Source organism: Mus caroli, unplaced genomic scaffold, assembly GCF_978045245.1.
Source record: "Mus caroli unplaced genomic scaffold, Mus_caroli_1 scaffold_1, whole genome shotgun sequence".
In the NCBI taxonomy this organism is placed as follows: domain Eukaryota; kingdom Metazoa; phylum Chordata; class Mammalia; order Rodentia; family Muridae; genus Mus; species Mus caroli.
Window position 1 is genome coordinate 88,624,273 of NW_028227256.1, and position 16,403 is coordinate 88,640,675.

Below are 16,403 nucleotides of genomic sequence, written 5' to 3' on the forward strand. Positions count from 1 at the left end.
TGGAAAACAGTGAAGATGTGTTCCCACTGACAACCACACAGACACCATGTAAGCAGCAGTTCTCAGTGCACTCTGGAGCCTCCGAGACCCCAAAGCCTTTTCAGGGGGTTTTTCATGCTTCTGTGCTTAGCCCTTTCCAGGGTACTGTGGCACTTTCCAGATGTGTGAGAACAGCCAAAAGCACACAACAGGCATGAGGTCATCTGTTTCTCTCTTTTCTCACCACAGTTCAACAGGCAGCCTTCATCCAGTGGGTAACAGCAGTGCACTCCTCTACTTTGAGATTTGCGTGCTCACAGCAGGTAGCTATTGTGCCTTAAACCATGGGCCTGTCACACAGATTTCTCTGTACCCATGTTCATTCAGCCACACCTACAGTCACACCATCATAGGGGCACTCATTCCATCACCACCAACCTGAATACAGACAGACTACCCTCCAACTGTCCTACAATCAGGGCAATGCGTCTGGATTTGGGCAGAGTGGAAGGCTCATACCCTGGTTATCCATTAGTGGGTCACAGTGGAACTTGGGGTTGAATGAATCTGCACATTCACACTCCAACAAGAGCAGGAGATGGGTTTTGCCACAGCCCCTTGTGAAATAGGTGCTGGTTATCTCCCTTCTACCAACCTGTGCATAAAGTACTCTCTGTTACTGTCAGGGTACTAGAGTACTAGAGTGTTCCTTCCGCATGCTGGCAGCCCGCTCCTTCCTGAGCTGCCCTTGCTTGAAATTCACTCATTCTGGAGTCAGCCTCTCAGTTGTGAGGCTCTGCATAAACATGATTCCTTTTCCAAACATTTTCCAAATCTCTAATCTACTAGCTGAGTTGGTTAAGGTTATTTTGCCTTCTCTCAAGTGGAATTTTTACTACACCAACAGTGGTGTCTGGAGCAGCTTACAAGACCTGAATGGATGAGGACAAAGCCCAAATGTCTCTGGAGCTCCCCCCAGCCCTGAGAGGTGAGGCAGTTACTTCTTATGTGAACCTGAATCCATCTTGGATTTCTATGAACAGATAATTCACCACTAAGTTGTAGAGGAGTGGTTCTGATGCTCTGATTTAATCAGGAATCTGTATTTACTGACTCTGAAGGTCCTTGCCCCAACTGGGTTTTGATCTATCAATAAAGATACCAGGGGCTAAGCCGGGCGTGGTGGCACACACCTTTAATCCCAGCACTTGGGAGGCAGAGGCAGGTGGATTTCTGAGTTCGAGGCCAGACTGGTCTACAGAGTCAGTTCCAGGACAGCCAGGGCTACACAGAGAAACCCTGTCTCGAAAAACCAAAAAAAAAAAAAAAAAAAAAAAAGATACCAATGGCCAATGGCTGAGTGGAAAGAAAGAGGTGGGACTCCCAGGTTCCTGCCAATGAGGAGGGGAGGGGGGAGGGGAGGGGGAGGGGAGGGGAGGAAGAGAAGACAGAGAAACTAGGGGGAGAGAAAAGGAACAGACTCAGAGCTGCTGAGGAGATCTTCCAAAATGTAAGCGGGAAAGGAGAGCGGCCCACAGAAGGGAAGCCCAAAAGTGTCTTGGCCAGCAAGACCAATGAAGTAACCAGGCACTGAAGTTGAAGGAAGACACAGAGGTGTTGAGCTAGGAGTAAAGGTAACTGGGCAACTATGTTGAGGGTAGATTTAGAGGTGCTGAGCTAGGCGTAAAGATAAGAGCACGTTAGCCATGGATGGCTTAGAACTGCCCAGTCAGAGTTAGCCAAGTGGATCTAAGATAACTCCTGGGCAGGTACGTGCCTGTGACTTGCTGGGAACTTAGGGAACTTAAAGCAGTGTAGCAAAAACTATCTACTACACTAAGTATCAACCAGAAAAATGACCAAACAAAAACAGAAATACAAAGACAAGATAAGGTAATGCAACACTTGGGGGCATGCCAGAGAGGCAAGATGCTGGGGACAAACAATGAATAGTTGAGTGTGTTCCAAGACTATGCAGAGGAAGATCAGAACCACATTCCAGGGAAACCCAGAACTAGGCTGGGCGAGTGTCAACATCATCAGCCACAGGCATCAACAGAAATCCCAAAAAAGGAGAGGAAGGAAGACAGCTGCTAAAATGGAATGACTGTGATGATGATGAGGACGACGATGACAATGGTGACAAATGAAGTTAGTGATGATGGTGATGGTGGTAGTGGTTGTTATGGTGGTGGTTGTTGTGATGGTGATGGTGGTGGTGATGGTGGTAATGGCAACAACAACAAGAAGAAGAGGTGGGAAATGTACTCTTCAAGTAACAGAAAACAAAACTCAAAGTTCAGACAAATATTAAAACAAGACACTCAAAAGCAAGCACACAAACTGTGGCACTGGGTTTTCTGCCAGTGACTCGTGGCCAGTGTGCCTGCTGTTCTGGCTTATATACGCTGAAGGAGAATGATTTAGACGTAACAAGAACAGCATGGCCACCATGGTCTCACTGCCACCTGCTAACTAAAATGGCATGTTCCTATATCAAGTGTGCAGTCAATCAACATCTGCTCACAAAATCCTTGTCTGCAGCCTAAGCAAGGCGCAGCACCCTCCAGGCACCTACTCAAATTCCCATGAGGTTTGGGACCTAAGGCTGTCTTCTGCTGAGAGCTACACACCTCCTCAGTGCACCCCGCAACCCACCCCCGAGAAAGGGAGAGCAACTCAGTTCCTGCTCTGTCTCCACCTAGAGACCCCACAAACCACACAGGGCTGTACCCTGACCAGCCCAATGTCCTTCATTCTGCTACTGCTATCTGATAAGGGACAGAACTGGCAGCAAGTCACATACAGAGAGGAATCACATACTGAGAGGGAAGGTGCATGATTTATCAGAGCCAGCACCCACCTGCCCATGAGCATGGACAGGAAAGAGGCCCACTAGAAGACAGAGGCATGGTGTCACCTGACTTGGTCCTGTGTTGAGGCTAGCAAAAGGAGGCTGGCTACACACCATACAATGGCCACCTCAACTGCCTGGTGTCTGTCACCATCACAAGGCCTTTCATTTTCAATGAACATTCTATGAAAGCAAATGTCTTATTTCCCATTCACCAAAATGAATGGAGAAGGCCCAGTGTCAGATGATAATACTCATCTTAGGGAACGTATACCAGAATTGTCCGTCTGTCCCTTCCTTCAGCAGACCTATGTGAGCCAGTGCCTCTTGGCCTGCAGCCAAGACACAGACCTGGACCAGGCCGGGCCCATGTAGGTGTACTTTTCCAAAGTTGGCCACAAATAAGCATTGCCACTACTGTGTGACAGCTCCAGGACCTGTGCTGCTGGGAGAAGACAGCACAGCTCGCAGGAGATACCACAGTCTGAAGCAGAAAAGAATACCGAAGGCTCATTATAAAAGGAGACAAGAGTGCAGGGAGAGGGATTAAGTAATGGCCTCCAAGACAGGGACTGTGAAATGGGGGACAAAGAGGCTGAGGACCAGTCAAACAATGGTCTGCAGACAGCAGAGAGCCCCCATGCTGCAGACACACTCCTGGAGAGCGCCAGAAGACTACCACACTGAGAGGAACAGCCACGCCCTTCCTGATTTCTTCTGCATGCTCTTGAGCTGCCTGAATCCCTGGAGGGGTGCTAGTTACCCAGCCTTCAAACCACTTGCTCCAGGACTGTTTCAATGGTCTCCAGGGCTGGTCAATGAGGGTATGTGCGTATTACTCTCCTCTCTGAAATCATTCTGCCTCTGATACAATGGTCTTTCAGAAACAAACTCTGCAGACCTCTCTAGCTCCACCCAACTCCCAAGCTCTCCAGTCTCACCGTTCACTCTTTCATTCCCCAGGAAGGATGACCTGCACCAACATGCTCATCACACAAGGGAATCTCCATAGTCATGGAGATGTAAAGTGCCAAAAGCAATGAACCCCAGGGTGGAAGGAAGCATACAAGGAATGGAAGAGAGGCCTATCCTTCCCCTGGACAAATAGAGCAACTAAAGCTGGAAACTCCCGAGGCGAGGAGAGGGAGACTGAGACTTACCATGCAAAGGACACAGGGGTGCATGAGAGGAGTTTGGGAAAAAGAAGGACTCAATACGGTTCCACTTCAGGTACAGGTATGGGAGCCCTTGTCATGAGCAGGCTCCTGCCAGAAAAAAAGACAGTCATGATGACACTGTGAGTGCTGGTGATTAATAAATTAGAGCTCAAATGCCTGAGCAGGCGGATCCATTCAGCTCCCACCTGCCCATGCGGTTACCAGCTGCTCACCTCTTCTGCAAAAGGTAGTCCTAGCTCAGCCTTCAGATATGATCCCTGCTGTCCATGAAAGCTATATCCCTGGAGGGGTGCTAGTACCCAGCCTTCAAACCACTTGCTCTAGGATTATGTCAATGGTCTTCTGGGTTAGCTGCCCTCCCAATTCATGGCCTGGTCACCCTCATTCTATCCTCACACCACCTAGGTACCATCCCAAAATGTCACACTCAGCTCAGCCTCACACTGGAGTGCCAGGCTGAGCTGAGTCCTGACCCAAGCTCTGAATCTCCCGAGCCATGTGATGGTTCTCTGCACTGGGAACTCCAAGACTTCTAGAGACCAGCTAACAGCACCTGCCTCTTCACAGGTCATTGAGAAAAAGCAATAATAGTGTCAGTGAATAGGGTCTGGCTCTCTCAGAGACACTCAGGATGCTGGACAACTACAGGTCAATTCCTCCAGTCTAGGCTACATGGTAACTGCAGGGAGAAGACAATGCAGACCACAGGCTTCAGTTTAAGAGTACAGTGAGGAGTCACTGGTCCACTCCCTAGGAGCAGTACCAATTCCCTGCTGAACAGGCATGAAAAAGGAAGGCATGACCCCTGAGCACCAAGGCCAAGAGCTGAGTTTGATTCACATAGAAATAGAAGGCAGAGAGCCTAATCAAGTTTGGAGGTTTGGACCATGTCAGCAAGCAGTAACTGTGAAGAGATACAAGCCCTGCAGTGACCCATGGGTCTCAGTCCCCAAAGGCCTCCTGTCAATTACACAAGTATAGACTCGTGTGCACACACATGCAGACACCAAATGTACTTTGCAATTATCCAGTATGTTATGTATTATTAACTGATAGCTATGAAATATAAACTACCATTACATATCACATATTCCTGCTACATGATTACTTCTTAAGAGTATCTGTCACATCACTTGTATAATACACACCACCTACAAACACTGGTCTCATCCCACTGGGATTTGTTGTTGTTGTTGTTGTTATTGTTATTTAGGGCTCTTTTATTTTTTTAGGAATGAGCAAATGTTTGTGCTCACCATGGAACTAACAAGAACATGCATTTTATAAAAGTCACCCACCTTCAACCCTACCATAGCATGTACAGTTTGAGCTCTGGGAATACTCTGCAGTTGGTTGTGCTACTGAACAGTACACCTTCAAATGGTTAGAGCCAAGTTTCACACTTTTTAATTTTAAAAAGCTGTGTGCACATACAAATCTAATAAATTGCCAAATTACTTGGTTATGTGGATTTGTTCCACATCCCCTCCCTTCAGAGCTGCTGCCTGCCCTCTTCTACTTAGCCTTTAAAGTCCACTTCAGAGAATAAGGAAAGACACTCATGCAAACTTCTCAGAGCACAGGGACTGGCACCTTCATTAGAACCTGCAGGATGCGGAGGATGAGGACATGTTCATGTCCCAGCTACTGGTAAGACAAGTGGCAACAGACAGCAGTCAGCACATAACACACACATCAGGATGTGTACAAGGATCAACAGAAACTGAATTGTCACCTGGTCATGGGAGGAAAATGTCATCTCATGGGGAAGAAAACAAGTGTGACAAGCCACCTCCTGCCTGCCTCTCTCCCTCCCTGCAACAGAAATGTGCAGCCTGAGAGCTTCCAGGGAAAACCAAGGACTCCAGTGCATTGTTTTGCATATTCTAAAAATGCACTATAGTTGAGCAGTCTCCTTTCATTCTGTAGTTACTACCACACAAATACGCCTCTTTATTATCTCTAACTGTATCTGACCACTCTGCTACGAAACTAAGTTCTAGAGGCTCAAAACATCCATTCTTCAAAGCTTAAAAGGACAGAGAAAGAAAAAGAACAGCAAAGAAAAGGATAAAGGTACAACTTCATCCAAAAGCAAAATATGTAAATGAGAGCTGACTTCACTTCCTCATCCCCAAATTAAAAATGATCTGTGTAACTGGTCCCCAAGTAGTTTCATCTCTCTGTGCAGAAGACCCACCCTCACTCCAGGAGTGTTCAGGTCAGGGCTTCTGGGCCAGTGCTAGCAGCATTTGGAGGTAGTTAAGTAGTGGGGCCTTCCTGTGTACTGCAGGATGCTCAGCAGCCTGACTTCAACCAACCAGTTGAGTGACAACCCAGACCATCTCCATCCAGCTAAATGGCTCTTTAGGGAAGGATGGGTCAAAAACACCTAGGGCTGAGAACCCACCAACAGACTCGACCCTGAGTAATACAAATCTCCACACGTTGTCCAGCATGAAGACTGGCTCACTGACCACAACATGCTCCACATCAATGGAAATCACACAGCCAAGGGTATCACTGCAGGTATCACTAGGGCCCCAGTTTCCTGTGCTTTCAGCCTGAACACAGAATCCCACCACTGGCAGCTGGCTGCCCAAGCTAGGCAGGGTATGCACCCACGGAACAGATTAAAATTAGGCACCCTAATTATTAAACTGTCACTGTAAAAGCTGGGAATACCATTTTTTTAAATGAATAGGAGAATTAATGGATTTCTTCATTTGCTTGCATTTGTGCTACTCAGCCTGTCTTTTATTATCAAGGCAGTCATAAAAAAATGCTTCTGCCACATATGCAAATTAAATCATTAGTATTTTCCCAATTACAGTAACTGCTTATTTGTATTGCTGATCTATTTTTTCAATTTAGTTCCCTTAATATTAATGATATTAGAAATGCTTTAATAAAAATACTCAGGCAATCAAGAAACAAAATTCTCATTATATACCTTTCTGATTGTGTAAACGGAGGACCACCCAGTATAACCCAGTTGGGTCACCCCACAGAAACTGAGAATAAACCGTAGAGTTGTAGGGCCCTCCCTTCTATGTAGGTTTGCCCACTCCACCAGAGGTCCCCACAACAAGGACAGATGGGCCAGAGCTTCCCAGGACATAGCCCAACCCAGGTTGACACTTCTACATTTACCTACAACCAAATGGGAGGTACTGAGGTTAACATCTCCATGCTAAAGGCACCATCTAACAGTCACTCTTGCTCTATCCCTCCCCCAGCCCCACCTCCCAGAACTCATCCCAGATGCTCCATATCCCTGTAGGGTCAGCACTGCTCCTCACAAGCAGAACCTGGGCCTGCTCTTCCCATAAGGGTGCAGCCCTAGCAGACCTTTGTCAGTCACAACCTTCAATCTAGAGTCTAAGCAATCTGTCAGCAAACTGCGTCTGGGACCTGTGCAGAGACTAAGTCAGACCCAGAACAGGTCGGATAGTGCTGGGTAGGTGGGGTCCTCCTTAACCACGTGGAACCATCTGGGCAAAACAGGTACCCTGTACCTGAACCCTCCAAGAAGCTCAAGATAAATACTCAGCAAGGACATAATCCATGGGTAGATAGGCTCATCTCTACCAACACTCAAAGACTAGGTAGAGTTAAACTGAGTCTTCCGTGTTCCAAACGAAAGATAGCCTCAGTCTGTCCGGCTCACAGCACTCCTCTAGGACGGCTGGGCTAAGAGGCTGACCCCATATGCAAGAGAGGAAGAGAGGTCATTATGGAATGGAAGTAAGCAAAGAGGATGCAGCTAAGCCCACAAACATCTGCAGGGTGTGCAGAGCCTAACTAAGCCCTGCAGAAGCAGCACCAATGGTGGCCAGCAAGGGCAGGAGCAGGAACCACAACGAAGAGACACTGAGATAGAAATGTCTGAGCAAGTGCTCTGAGAGCCGACAACACCACCTTCTAACAACACCCTGGATGGGACAGAGTCATGACCCCAGGGCACCTCTGACCATGCTGCTAAGACCTGGTTACATGCCGAGTCAGCATTAGAACAGCCAGGTTCTAAGGGCCTATCACCTTATCAGGTGTTCTTAATCTGATGCCTAGGATACCCGATGGGCTCCAAAGATCCACAACATCTTAAGCTATAAGCAAAAGGGCATTTGGAAGGCTTTTAGCCCCCCTCTGTGGAGAAAGTTTCAATAAAAAAAGAGCTGACCTTCCTCTAAAGGAGCAAGTGCTGACTGCAAAGACTGCTCTGGCTGCTTCGCCACATACTGGCTGTGTGGCTAGGCACACTCCCAGGGCCCCTCTACCTTTAGCCCTAAAGTGGTCATTGTATTAAATATGGACAGTTTAAAAATGTTTAACAGTTTAAGATAAACTTCCATACTCATGAATCTATGGGCCAAGGCCCAGGAAGCAGAACACCAGACTCAGACAGGCCTTGAGAGAATTGTCTCCTTGTATGTGCCCCAGATTCCGACACTCTGTGTGTAGGGGCCAGTGCTGGGGCACTAGTAATCCCAGATGCAGGAGAAAACAAGTATTATATTGGCACGTATACACACACACACACATGGAGCCTGGAGTCCAACTTCTACGGATTTGCCCTATCTTTCTCATGAACTCTGAGGTGTCAGGAATCAAGTGACTAGGGCTCAAACACCCCTACCCCACAGTGGGGGAAGCCCACTTTCCAGCTCTAACCAGGCACTGCTTTCCAGCTAAATCTTGCTGCCTCCTAGCCTCCCTCATATCAGGAGGCAAAAGAAGTGTCCTCCCTTACTCTGAATATACCGAGACATGCAGGAGAGCTGGTCTCAAAAGGAGGAGGTACCCTGCCCTGGAGCCCTTCAAGGTCCAAAGAGGGATTCTGTTCACCCTTTGCCAGCTTAATGGCAGGAAAACTGTCCTAGCTCAGCTCAATATGGGGAATGTGTCCAGAAGCAACCTATTCCCAGCCTCAAGCCTGTGAATACTGTGGAACTCCAGCTATGAGGCTTAGCTGTGTAAGAGCAGCACACACCTGCTTCAGTTCCAGGATAGGCAGAGGTAACATGACAGGCCTTGGAGCCCCTAATGATGGCCTAGGCAGGGAAGGACAATGGTCAGTACCAAGAAAGCCAGGAGGCTGTGACACTGTCACTGAAGTTGAGAGTTGGCTGTCTGCCCACTGGATAATCACCTGCAGCCCTTTCCTAACAAGCCCAAACCAGCCGAAGGCAGGAATTCATAAAGGCCTAGAGCAGAAAAGCTCAGGAGTGCCGTTAAGCAGGGTCTAGGCAGTGTGTCCACTGAGGATACGGGAAGGAAGCTGCAAAAGGGGATTGACTGAAGCCAAGAGAACCCTGAAGATGAGGCAGAAATCAGTGTTCTGGTCCAGGCAATAGGAACCTTGGAACACTTGGGAAGAATGGCATGACCAAGGCTGAGGGGGAAGACAACAGTGCAGGTAACTAATAAAAAACCTGGAGGCTCAGGTCTGAGGGGATTAGGACCAAGCCAGGAAGGCACCCCATGACAGGTCAGCGATACTGGCAGGAGTGGGTCAACACTGAAACAGGAAAGAGACGACACCAAAAGTAGAAACAACCCCAGGACCACTAGGACTGGGTCACAGGGTCCTGGCTACAGGAGGACCCATGTAACACAACTTTGAAGAAATCCTCCCAGGAGCAGTGTGAAGTCAAGGTAAGTTCTCATGAACAACAGGATTGGTAGGCCAAGTAGGGACAAAGCCCGGGCCCTAGATGAATCCAAGACTAAAGTGAACAGTATGGAGCCACAAAAAGATGGAGGATAGAGTCCTCCAGGCAGAAGCATCCTAGAACCTGCATGGTTATCCAGGCAAGGATTAAGGTCACAGATATGCCTGCAAAACTAAGACGCCCTAAGGAAAAGAGGTCAGCACTGCTGTCTTACCTCTTCAACCTAGAAGAGCTAAAACCAAAGCCCATGACCCTCAGGAAGGTGACCCTTATCCTCCCAATGCCTAGCCTACCCCAGGCCATTTGATGAGTTGACACTTAAGACTTCTACCTTAAAAAGGGCAACTCAATACTCTTAGCCTCTAAAGATTAAGGCCCAGCATCTCCACACAGAGCGGGAACTGCGTAAGGACCATACTCTCTAAGCAAGGTTCTTATCATCCTAACCCTAAAGGCCATCATATGCACAGAGCCTCCAAACTCCACAGGTCCTCGATGAGTGGCAGTGAGCAGAATGTGCGCTGGCCTCTTCCCACCAGAAATCAATGAAAAGAATCTGAATTTATCCTGAAAATGGGTTCCAGTGTACAGGCATGTACATGTGGATGATGTGGATGCATATGTGTATTGTGTTGTGCATGCAAGTACATGTAAACATGCAAATGGGGAGGGCTATGTGCACATGTCTATGTGTTGTGTACACATGCATGGGGCAGGAACTGCATTCTCAGAACCAAAGTAGAGTTGAAGAAAGGGGAATGGGAAGGGGTGGCTAACAAACAGCATAAACAAGGTCACCTGCCAAGGCAATTGCCAAGCCCACAATATCAACCAGTGGCCAGAACGTTCCCCAGCCTTGTCCCACAAGGCCACTTCTGCCATCCATGATACATTTTCTCAGTGTGCTTTGCTCAGGAACAAAAGTCACCAATACAACCACTAAGAGTCTTCCACCTTGCCTCCTATGTCAGAAGGTCTGTGCAGGAGTCTCTCTGGTCAGAATGCTCTCCACACTAGGCATAGCACACCAAAGCTAAAACAGCTGCTGCCTCCCTCCACACACACTCAGTGGCTAGCCTGTACCCTGCAGCCAGGGGTGTGATACTTGATCCTCACACAACTTAACATGGCAACATCCCACCACTCTGGTTATGCAGAAAAGAAAACAGAGAGGCCAGGCAAATAGCAAGAGAACAGCTTGCACACAAATGCACCAGATGCACACCTGGCCTGTTTCTCAAAGTCTAAGCCCCTCACCACATACTTTAGCCATCCAAAGTCAGAAACTGAATGAGCCCTTCCAACTGGGGCACTACTCCACTGTGCACATCAGTTAATATGAAAGCAGGAAAGGCACAGGCTCAAAGCAGCTACAACCTGAACCCATGGCCCTCACATGGAACTTGCCACACTAGGGACATGAGCTTCTTCAGTGGTAGGCTAGAAGCAGGAGTATCCAAGCCATGGGTCCACATGTAACAGCAGTACCAGGTCTGCTAGACTAAAGAAGCCTAGCAAGACACAGCTGGCCCCATGCATGTGGGCCTCAGAAGGCAGTCAGGCCAATAGGGCAAGGTTGGGGGCTGGGCTGCCAACCACTGCATTCTGCCCAGTAACAAATATCTTCAGAGACAGAAATTCTCTAATCCAAGCTGTAAATGAAGAGATTGGGGCCAGGAGTCTGGACAGCTGATGCTGTAGCCTGCCACAGGCTGGAGGACCACAAAGCCCAGACCCTGAAGATTCTCTTCTGATCCCAAAGTAGACGCCTTCCCCAAACTCCCTGGAGCACAGCAAGGGATATGGATCACAAATGAGCCTGGGCTGCATTTGTGCATGCCCTCTCAGGAGACACTTGGCACCCTCACACATCTACCTGTGGCAGGAGCTTCTGTAAAGCATCCTCAGAGAACTGATAGTCATGAGGAGCAGGATCAGCCACAGAGGGAAGCTGGCTAGTGGGTCTAGAAGCCCTACCCTCTGGATTTCTGCACAGCTCAGCTACTGGGACCCCCGTCTGCCCTGTCCTTCTGTTTACTTAGAACCCCAAGCCTGAATGAACATCTACCTCACTGGGCTGCAACCCATACTCCACAACATAATCCTTTCCACCTTTGTGACCTACATGTGGAGGTGTAGAGTCCCTCTCTGAGGTCATCTGTATTTCCCAGTTAGCCAGCAGAGGCAGAAATGAAGCAGGACCCTGTATCTACAAGAGGCTAAAGCAGCTGTGTGCACACACCACTAAAAAAATACCACACAGTCCCTCCAACTGACCTTGCTGCATACTGGACCTCCTAAGCAGATCATTTCTCCCTCACTGAGGAGAGACCACATGAGACTCAGGTCTGCAAAGTGTTCAGCACAGCCTGTGCTATAAGCCCCAAGCTCACTCACAAGTTCTGCTCCATAACTGCTGCAGAGACCAAGGAAGCTCCAGGTGCTTCATGATGATGGCAGCAACCTAGCAACTGCCACCCTCCTCAGCATCCTTTTCCTTTCCCTCCCTCCTGAGAGCAGCCATTTCCATAGGAGGAGGCAGATGTCCCAGCCAGTTTCCGGAAGAGGCAAGCCCATTACCAGCATGTAGGCTGAGCCACGCTGTGTAGTCTGTCTTCTTAAGGCAGAGCCTGACTCAGAGATGTTTTAAGACCAAAGCCAGAACAAGCTGCATGAACTCAAGACTCTGCTGAGACAAAGATGGTCCTTCCTGAAGGGCATGCAGTAAAGGAGCTCTGAGACACTTAGCAGGGCCCCTTCACTCATGAAGCTGACTTTCCTAAGACCAGGTGCAAGGTTGGGGGGTGGGGGAGGACACATCCTTAATACATTGTAGAGGAGCCAGCTCTCGCCCTGCTGGAACACTTCCTCCATCTGTACTTTGGAAAGTGGGCCAGTCAATTTCCCAGAGTGCATGATGTCCTTTGTATTGCTGTGGAGAGACCTTACCTGATAAAGCTAACACCAGAAAGATCTCCTCTGTGACACTGAGAGCCACCATATGCTGTCTTTTCAGGCATCTCAGAGGGACATCACCCCTGCTTCATGCTCCTCCATTCCTCAGGAGCTGCCTGGCACTTCCAGAGTATACGCTGCTGCCCACAGCAATCCCATGGAGTATGCATACAGGCTGCACTTCTCCTTCAGTCCTTCTTGCCTTCCCCAGGATCTCTGTCCCTCAATGTGCGACCAGAAACTGTTACATGCCTACAGCACCTATATCCTGCGCACACTGTCATGATGCTTCCCTCCAGTCACTATTACCTTGGCCAGAATGACAGTGATTCCTGCTCCTATCAAAGACAAACAGTGAAGAGAAGGGTGGAAACCACCCAGAAGGCAAGGGAACAGGAAATCCCTTAGCAACTGGATGCATGGTAAAGGACCACACAACAGCTCTTTTCCACAATACCAGGTAGTTTGGTGACAACTGAGATCTATCATAAAAAGGCCATCAGGTCACTTCCACAGCCCCTCCTGGAGACAGGGCAGCACTACTGGCTCAGGTACAAAGAGCTGTGCAGACTCACTGACAAGATGCCTACAACCATAGGCCAGGCCCTGTGTGTAGGAAGGGACTACCATAGAGTAGTGCCCTGATGGGCTCATGGCATTTCAGTAACAACTATCCTAAGCTCTCAAGTCCACAATCTAAGTAAGAGTCCCTGCAAGGGCAAAAATAGATAAATCCTTGTTCCCAAATGACACTAAGGTCCTGCAAGGAGGCCTCCCAACCAGATGCAGGCACAGAAACACCCTAAGCTGGCACTGGGCCTCAGAAAGTCCTGCAGTTGCATCAAAGGCCTCATCACCAACAACAAACACCTCTGCAGGTGGCATGTTCTGCCCTTAACTCTATTCCTACCAGAGGCCTGTCAGCAAAGAGAACTGTGAGCACCATAAGGTAAGGAACAGAATAAAAAGACAGCAAGATGAAGGCCAGGCCTCAGGGAGCCCACTTGTCCAGAATCTTCTATGAGCAATTCTATGGAAATTCTCCCTCCATCCTACAGATGGCATGAGATGAACCAAGACCACGCAATGCTGCTAGCCAGGTAAAGGTCAAACAGGGAGTTTCGCTCAGATTTGACTCAACACTCACGATCTGTCTCCAACACTCCAGACTTGTGGAAAGTCAGCTTCAGAACCACTATCCTATACCACAGGCAGACAGTGCCAAAATCAGCAGAGCTATGCATACATCCCCACACCTGTAAGGAGCCATTCAAGGAGCCAGAAGACAAGACACCTCAGACAAATAAAAGTCCCATTGTCGGCCTCTTTGCTCCTCTAACTATATTCCCACTCAGATTCTGAAAAACTGCCACCAAAGTGCACCCAAATGATGATCACATTCTACCCTGACAGAGGAAACCCTCTTCTCTGAGAAGGACTATTGACTAACTCTAAATCCCAACACCGTCTTCCACAAGGCCCAGCACTGTGGCTTGCTCCATGCCAGCTGCTGGAAAGAAGAGCCAACCCTGTTTCCTGGGGACTTCAATGGGTACCAAAGTACAAACCTTTCAGGTCAGCTACCACTTCAGCTGACAACTGCAGGAGACACTGGGGCTGCTGCAAAATGTGCAGGGCAATAAATATGAAAGGCAACAGCCTGCTCTGGAAAAGGAGCTCACCAGAAAAGTTACAAACATGGCAGACCTGGATGTGTCCCTCCAGCTCAGAGAAGCAAGCAAAGAACAACACAGGAGCTGCATGCACAGAAGTGTCCCAAAGAAAGGGAACAGAGACCACCAATGCCAGTCCTCCCAGTATGGACCTCACAGAAATGCCATAGCAAAAGGAGCCTTATCCATTGTGGCATTTACCAACTACTTCCTAAGCTCTTTAAAGGCCAAGAGTAACTTAGACCTAACCTGCCAACCGTACTAAGAGGCCACAGCCCAAACCTGAACTGGTAAATGACAGAGACCTAGCATGAGTTCAGAGACAAGGGTGCCCCATAGATAGTAGAAGAGCAGGGACTGTGTTATGTGTTTTGTCACACTCTGCTGATCTGCTCACTGCCACATTACTGCAATAACATGGGCTGGCAGGCAATGGCATATAGTCCTGGGATTTGCTGCAGACAGCGATGTCAAGGTGAGGTCTTCCTCCACCGGCTCCCAGCAAGCATCTCCCCTGAACAAGCTTCTTCTCTAAGAGGTCTTGGATGGGCCACAGAGAAAGCTCTCAGCAACACAACTTCAATGAGGGAGTGAACCCCCTCCCCTCAGTCTGCAGCGCCAGCCTCAAGAGTAGAGTGACCAAGGCTGACACAGGGGCCTCCATGATAGTGCTTAAACCCTAGCCCTAGCACACACTCTAGGGAGAGCCCAGCCATACCATGGGATACCCAGGAGCCTCTAAGATATGCCTCAACATGGTCAGAAAGGTCAAGCACATCACCAACACTGCCAGGCATAGGCATAAGAAACAGAACTGAGGGAATGCAGCCACATTAGACAACAGATAACTGCGCTGCAAGGCACAGCAGTCCTTCACAAGAACAAGCCCCATGCAGCCAACCCAAGAATACCCAGCTCTTCTCTGCTCACACACTCCAGCTAAGCAGTGCTTGGAACACGGCATCATTCCACCATGAGGGCCTTCCCACCCTGATGCAGTCCCACCACTCTGCTCTGACTCAAAAAGACGGTACCTATTCACTAACAAGCACATGCTCCCCCACCCCCTGCCAACCTGCTTGGGCCCCTTACCACCCCAGCCACAGGGAACTCTCTCAGCCTTCCCAACTCATGCTTCACACACCCTGGTTCTCTGAATGGCAACGTTATGCACCTGTTGTATGTCTGCTGCGCCTTCTAGGTCCCTATCTGCATCTGTGCGTCTTTCTGGTGGTCAGTGGTAAGGAGGAGAGGTGGGATCTTCAGATGTCAGTGCCAGCCACAAAGCAGATGTTCAATGGAGTCCCATGTCCTGAGCCTAATCTGAAACCATAGCCCAGGCTTATGTGCAGGATGAATACTTAGAAAAGACCTAACAGATCCATTAGAAATATTCACAACCTTCAGCACCAGAGACCAGGGGTAAGGGAAACAGAAAAACTTCTGTTTCAAAAAGAACTACTCTAGCAAAAAAAAAAAAAAAAAAAGCAGCCAATGAAGGAGTCGCCAGTCCCTCACCATTGGGACAGCACTCCCACTTGGAATGCTGCTTCAGGCTTTCAGGCCATAGATGATTTATTGTCTCAAGCTTAAACATCAATCCAACAAAAGCTCTTGACTCGCACAGCCGGAATACTTCACAGACAACAGTAAACTAACAAAGCCCAACATGCACTTTTAAACAGAGCAGACTCTAGAATGTTTATGTATGCAACCATATTAAGGGATCATGTTAAAATTATGAGGTTAAGTAAGAAATGATTAAGTAATGCTATTAATTCCAAATTAAAACAAACAGAGAAAATGTCTTTAGCAGGAGCAGCAGCTTGCCACCTTGAATACCACAGTCAGCCCCCTCCACCCACCCAAGGGACAAGCTGGGAGCATTTGCCCTGGCAATGCACAATGGCCCATTTGCTATTTGGCAGCTGTATGTAAGCCCTTTCTGCTTCTCGCTCCTTGCTACATCACAGAACCCACTTCACTTGTATTTATGGATCTACTTAACAGCGTGTAATCTCCAAAATCAGGAGCAAGAAGTTCCCAGATGCTTGAGGGGAGAACAGGCAATTCCAGAACCCAGACAGAC

General features: G+C 48.5%; 1 protein-coding gene across 8 annotated transcripts in view; it reads right to left on the minus strand.

Moving 5' to 3' along the window:
- Hdac4 (histone deacetylase 4) overlaps positions 1 to 16,403 on the minus strand; it is a 242,546-nt gene that overhangs the window by 220,839 nt on the left and 5,304 nt on the right. For 7 of the 8 annotated variants that reach the window (XM_029480601.2, XM_029480630.2, XM_029480609.2 and 4 more), the window contains exon 2: positions 3,994 to 4,098. The exons of the other annotated variant lie outside the window; for it this stretch is intronic. The gene's annotated coding sequence lies outside the window, so the exon portion shown is untranslated. The remainder of the gene's footprint in view (positions 1 to 3,993; positions 4,099 to 16,403) is intronic. 8 annotated transcript variants of the gene reach the window in all.